Source organism: Nycticebus coucang, chromosome X, assembly GCF_027406575.1.
Source record: "Nycticebus coucang isolate mNycCou1 chromosome X, mNycCou1.pri, whole genome shotgun sequence".
Lineage (NCBI taxonomy): Eukaryota > Metazoa > Chordata > Mammalia > Primates > Lorisidae > Nycticebus > Nycticebus coucang.
The window spans coordinates 67,460,707-67,468,202 of record NC_069804.1 but is presented as its reverse complement, the minus strand read 5'-3'; positions in this window follow the sequence as shown (position 1 = coordinate 67,468,202).

Below are 7,496 nucleotides of genomic sequence, written 5' to 3'. Positions count from 1 at the left end.
TACAAGGGGGGTAGGGGAACGAGGGATCAGGGAGAGGGGAAGAGGTAGGGGGATGGGGGTTATGGTGTATGGCACACCTCTTGGGGGAGGGACACAATTACAAGTGGGACTTTACCTAACAACCCCAATCAGTGTAACCTAATTCTTTATACCCTCAATGAATCACAAACAATAAAAACACACAAACAAAAAGAAAACCAAACAGCTAACAATCATACTTAATGACGAAAGTTCCTCTATGCTATGGAACAACATATGTGTAAGTTTGCCCTATTTCATCTATTCTCTGTAACATAGTACTGACTGTCTCAGACAAAGCAATAGAGCAATTACACAATAAAAAGAAAATATACTATACATTTATATGAATCAAATGAATCATTTTACTAGCATAAAAACAGGCACATAGATGAATGAAATAGCAGTAGAGCCCAAAAGTTAAAACCATGCATTTCCTGTTCACTAATTTTCAACTAAGGCCTCAAGAAAACATGGCGGGAAAATGAGAATCTCTTCAATAAACAATGCTGGGAAAACTGGATATGCATATACAGAAGAACTAAAGTTTTTTTTTTTTTTTTTTAGACAGAGTTTCACTTTGTTGCCCTCTGTAGGGTACTGTGGCATTATAATTCACAGCAACCTCAACCTCTTGGGCTCAATTGATTCTCTTACCTCAGCCTCCCTAATAGCTGTTACTACAGGTGCCCACAACTCCCAGCTATTTTTGTGGCTGTAGTTTTTGTTGTTCTTGTTTCTTTGTTTATCAGGCCCAGGCCGAGTTCGAACCCACCAGCCCTAGTGTATGTGGCTGGCGTCCTAACCACTGAGCTACAGACACCGAGCCAAGAAGGAAAATTTTTAATGTCAGTTTCCTATCATTCACCAAACACAAAAGTCAATTTAAATGGATCGAAGACATAAATGTAAGACGTGAAATTGAATCTTCTAGAAAAAGAAAAACAAACAAGCAAAAAAAGTTGTTGAAAATCTTTGATGATTAAAGCTGAGCAAAGTTTTATCTTTTTAATATTTTGGGGGGGCAGAGAGGAAGACCTCAAAAATACAGACAAGAAAGGCAAAAAGAGACAAGTGAGATTAAATTGAACTAAAAAGCTTCTACACAGATAAGATAAACCAGTCAATAGAGGAAAGTGACAACCTACAGAGTGGGAGAAAATATTTTCAGATTGTGCATCTGATAAGAGTTTGATATCCAGAATATATATGGAACTAAAACAAATCAATTGCAAAAGCAATCATCATCATCAAAAGCAATAATGGCCAAAAAACTTAGATTTTTTTTTTTTTTGCTCAAACCAATACCTGAAAAAAAAAAAAATGCTTGAAAGAACCAATTACCGGGGAAATCCAAACCAAAAACACAATGAAATATCACCTCACCTCACAGTTAGAGTAACAAATTTTTGCATATATATATATAATATATATATATATGACAATATAACATAACAAGTGCTTGGGAGGCAGTGGAGAAAGAGTTACTCTTATACATTGCTGCTGAAAATATAAATTAGTACAGCCTATGTGGTCAACAGTATGGAGGTCCCTCACACAATTAAAAATACAACTTCCATCTGATCCAGCAATCTCACAACTAAGTACATATCCAAAGTAAATACGAAATTAATATGTTGAAGAGGTCCTATGTTGATTGCAGTTATCGTTTACAAGAGCCATAATAAGAAATAAACCTAGGTATGCATTAAAAGATAAATGGATTAAAAATGCGGTCCATATCCACAATGGAATAATATTAATCCATAAAAAGAATGAAATCCTAAAATTGTGACAACATGGTTGAAGTTAGAGGACCTTAGGTTAAGGGAAATAAGTCAAGGACAGAATACCAAATAGAGGATGTCACTCATATGTGGAATCTAAAATCATAACCTTTTAGAAATAGAGAATAAAATAGTGGATACTAGGGGCTGAAGAGCATAGATAAGACAACAACTTCTCTGAAGATGACAAGTGAATGGCCAATAAACACATGAAAAAAATGCTCAACATCTTTAATCATCATATAAAAGCACATCAAAACCACTTTGAGTTATCATCTCACTCCAGTAAGATTAGCCCACATCACAAAATCCCAAAACTACAGATGTTGTCATGCATGTGGAGAGAAGGGAACACTTCTACACTACTGGTGGTATTGCAAACTAATACAGCCTTTTTGTAAAGAAGTTTGGAGAATTCTCTAGGAACTAAAAGTAGACCTACCATTCGATCCTGCAATTCCTCTACTAGGTATCTACCCAGATGATCGAACATCATTTTACAACAAAGACTTTCACCCCAGAATGTCTATTGCAGCCCAATTAATATTTGCCAAGTCATGGAAGCAGCCCAAAGGCCCATCAACCCGTGAGTGGATTAACAAATTGTGGTATATGTACACTATGGAATACTATGCAGCCATAAAAATAATGGAGACTTTACATCTTTCATGTTTACCTGGATGGAACTGCAACATAATCTTTTTAGTAAAGTATCTCAAGAATGGGAGGGGAAGTATTCAATGTACTCAATACTATTATGAAACCAATATATAATCACCTACACATTCATATGAATGATAAAACACAACTTTAGTCCAGATAGAAGGAGGGAAGAGGAAGGAGAGAGGAGGGGAGTAGGGAGGGAGGGAGGAAGGAGGGTATTGGTGGGACCTCACCACCAAAATGTTCACAATGCAATGGTACATTTCAAATCTATTAAGAGTAGAGTATAAATATCTGACCACAACAAATAAGTAAGTGAGATGATGGTTATGTTAATCAGTTTGATGTAAGCATTCCACATTGTATATCAAATTAGCCCACTGTATCCCATAAAGGTACACATTTATGATTTAATAGAAAAAAATTAAAAAGGAGGCAGCCTGTGGGAGCCAAGGAGAACCCGCCTCTGGGAGGAGGATGTGTCCGTGTCCTTGTGGGTTTCAGTTCCACTGGAGGCAGCAGAAAAAGGCCAGTCCACCACAGCAGCCTGGGTTCCCTTCTGCGGGCAGAGAGGGTAGCCATGCGCCTGTCCCCTTCTCGCACGCAAAGTGGAACCCAGCTAGGGGGGGTCCCGAATGGAAAGGATGGGGGTAAGATCTGGACATGTCTCCCACATAGAACCCTGTCACCTGGGACCCCCGTTCCTAGCCACTTGGGTGCCGCTTCTCCACCCAGGCTGGCAGTTCGTCTCCTAAAGGTCTACAGCTTGAAAGTAGGAATTTAATACAGTTTCGGGCGGCACCTGTGGCTCAGTGAGTAGGGCGCCGGCCCCATATGCCGAGGGTGGCGGGTTCAAACCCAGCCCCGGCCAAACTGCAACCAAAAAATAGCCGGGCGTTGTGGCGGGCGCCTGTAGTCCCAGCTACTCCGGAGGCTGAGGCAAGAGAATCGCTTAAGCCCAGGAGTTGGAGGTTGCTGTGAGCCGTGTGACGCCACGGCACTCTACCCGAGGGCGGTACAGTGAGACTCTGTCTCTACAAAAAAAAAAAAAAAATACAGTTTCTCCCGGTTGCTAATCACCTACAGTTCACAATCTCCATCGTAGTATTCACTGTTCACCAAAATCTAGCCCCCATTTGAATTCCGCTGGACAGCTAGATTAACATATTTGTTGCTTCTGCAAGCTCTTTCCTATGCATTTATTGTACGGTTGGCCTCATTCAGCCTTTCCTCTTCTCTTTGACTATCTGAAGCCCATTTTTCCCTTAAGGGGCACCTCAGCTCTTGCCTCCTATTTACCTTCCCCATTCTCTGATTTTTCTATGGCAATTTCTTTAGTAAGAGCACTTGGAGACCAAACTGAGTTCAAAGTCTAGTTCTGCTATTTACAAAGGTGTGACCCTTGGCATACTGTTTTAACTGTTCGGACTTCAGTTTTCTCATCTGTATTGTGGGGATAATAATAGCACCTACCTCATAGGGTAACTGAAGATCAAGAAGATGAATATAAAGTATTTAGCACAAGAGTGGCTTATAGAAAAGTAATAAATCATAGCAGCTTTCACCATCATTTGCCAATAACTTATTGCCTCCCATTATTTATGTTTTCATATGTGGATGAGGTGTGCTTTTCTAGCTGGATTGTAAGTTACTCGCTGAAACAGTCTTTGATGTCTTCTACCATGCCTGGTACAGCATTGACTATATAGTTGGAGCTCAATTAGTATTGATTGAGGGGGTGAATGAAAATCAGTCCTGCTTGGCTGGGTCCCCCTATGTTTGGTCCTTAGCCAAGTTCATGTTAGATAATCCAGAACATGACTGTACGGTTTACTCTGTCACTCAACTAAAGCATCAAACCCCTCATGAGATCACATGCATTTTTTTTCTGAATATTGGCTTTTGAATCATGCAGCAAACCATGTGATGTGCCTCCATATGTATTGTCTAAGGGGTAAATAAAACTAGACATTAAGTTTTAATCATTAAAGAAATAAAAAAAGAAGGAGGTGGAGTGGGAGAGGTGGGCTAATCGGTACAAAATTACAGAGTGATAGGAGGAGTAAGTTCTGATGTTCTGTTGCACAGTAAGGCAACTATAGTTAACAATAATGTATGGTATATTTCAAACTATCTGAAAGAAACGATTGCAAATAGTCTCACCTCAAATGATAAATGTTTGAAGCAATGTATATTCTAATTATCCTAATTTGTTATTTTGCATTGTATAAATTTAATAGAACATCACCGTGTACCCCACAAATATGTGCAATTATTTTGTGTCCATTAAAAATAAAACTTTGAAAGAAGAATCCTCCACTACATAAGTAAATTTGTAGTAGAAGTGATATTTCACATGATACTTAGAGGTGACACACTTACACTAGTCATTTGAGGAAAATAACAAAACTTTAAATTCAATTTATTTCCTTTGCTCTTCATTCTTCACTCAACTAAAGTTCATTGAATACAATCTATGCTTTAGAGGGCATTCAAACACAGAACATGTGTTCAACTGACTCTTGATTAGAGTAAAATGGTTAGTATAGTGAAAAGGTTATATTTACCATCTCACATACCTCACAGTTATCCTCCCTGTGGTAAGAGCAGCTATATTCTACTCATTTAGCGGAGACCCTAAATGCAATACACTACTGTTTACTCTAGTCCTCATGTTGCACGTTAGATCTGATGACTTATTCATCTTACATGTTTGCTCCTTTGTATCCTTGAGATCCATCTCCCCATTTGTTCTCCCTGACTCCTACCAGGATAACTACAGTTTTATTTTCTCTATATATTCAATGTTTTTTAAAAATTCCACATATAAGTAAAATTATGCGCTGTTTTTGTTTTTGTGTCTGGCTTATTTCACTTAGCACGATGTCCGTCAGGTCCACTGAGGAGGCAAACGACAAGATCTCTTCCTTTATAAGTCTGATATATGCACGCGTGCAAGTGTGATTGTGTGTGTGTATATACACAAGTTTCAATATCCATTCATTCATTGATGGACACCTAGATTGTTTCCATATCTTAGCTATTGTGAATAATGCTGTCATGAACATGGGGATGATGATATCTTTACAGGTAGTGATTTCATTTCCTTTGGGTATATAACTAGAAGAGAGATTGTTGGGTAATACCGTATGCCTATTTTCAATTTCTTCAGGAACTTCCATACGTTTTTCCATTAAGTATTCCCACCAATAAGCAGTGTTGTAGGGTTCTGTTTTCTCCACAGTCCCACAAAAACTTAGATATTTACTTGGAGTTAATATCTCCTAGTGGTTTTGCTTTGTATTTCCCTCATAATTAGTGATGTTGAGGAACAATACATTCCTTCGCATGTGGAAATCCAAATTTTCCAATACAATTTATTGAACAGCCTATCCTCTCCCCACTATGCCTCATTGCTGCCCTTTTCAAAAATTAGAGGACTATATATTTAGATTTATTTCTGAGCTCTTTTATTGTGTTCCATTGGTCTGTATGCCTGTTTTTTCCCAGTAACATACTGTTTTGATTATTATGGCTCTATAACATAATTTTTAAATCAGGAGATGTGATGCTTCCAACATTTTTTTCTCAGAATTTAGTTCGTTATTTGGGGTCCTCTGCTTTTTTTTTTTATTAAATCATAGCTGTGTACATTGATATGATCATGGGGCATCATTTACTAGCTTCACAGACCGTTTACCAAGTTTCACATATACCCTTGTAAGATGCACCGCTGGTGTAATCCCACCAATCCCCTTCCATCCACCCACCTCCCGGGGTCCTCTGTTTCTATATGGATTTTAGAAAAAAAAAAAATTTTTTTTTAAATTTCTGTGAAGAACACCATTTGGATTTTCATAGGAATTACATTTAATCTACTTATCACTTTGCATAGTATGGAGCTGTTTACAATATTAAGTCTTCCGATCCATGAGTATGGAATATTTTTTTCATTTATTTGTGTCCTCTTGAATTTATTTCATCAATGTTTTCTACTTTTCCATAAATGAGTCATCCACCTTTCTGGTTAAATTTATTCCTAGGTACTTTTACTGTTGAAAATGAGATTTTGTTTCTTGACTTCTTTTTGGGTTAGGGCTAGGTCATTAGTTGTGTATAAAAATGTCATGGATATTTGGATGTTGATATTTGATCTAACAGATATTTGGTGGAGTTTTGGTGTTTTCTGTGTAGGAGATGATGCCATCTGAAAATAGAGGTCATTTCATTTCTTCCTTTTGGATTTGTATAATGTGTGTATATTTTTATTGGCATGTTGCACTTTATAGTAATTCCAGTACTATTTTGATTCAAAATGGTGCCCCTGGTCATTCTTGCCTTCTGCCAGAACTTACATGAAAAGCTTGAAGTTTCTCCTCATTGATTATGATGTGTGCTGTGGGTTTGTTCTGATTGGTTGGTATGATTTCATAAGAGATCTTTGTTTTCTTTTGAGGAACTTTGTTTCTATATACATAAACTGCTAGGAGTTTTTCTTTCTTTTCTTTTTTTTTTTCCGTTTTCTTTTCCTTTTTCTTTCTTTCTTTTCTTTTTTTTTTTTTTTGAGACAGAGTCTCACTGTGTCACCCTGGGTAGAGTGCTGTGGCAGCACAGCTCACAGCAACCTCAAATTCTTGGGCTTAAGTGATTCTCTTGCCTCAGCCTCCCAAGTAGCTGGGACTACAGGCGCCTGCCACAACACCTGGCTATTTTTGGGTTGTTGTTGTCATTTTTGGCTGGCTCGGGCCGGATTCAAACCCACCAGCTCCGGTGTATGTGGCTGGTGCCCTAGCCGCTGAGCTGCAGGCACCAAACCAACTGCTAGGAGTTTTCAACAGGATAATATGATGAATTTCGTTTAATGCTTTTGGCATCAATTGATAGGCTCATGTGGCTTTTGTCCTTCAGTATGCTAATGTGATGTATCACATTGATAAATTTGCATATGTAAACCAGCCTTGCTTTCCAGGAATGAATTCTACCTGATCATGATATATAATCATTTTGATGTTTTGCCAAGTAGTATTT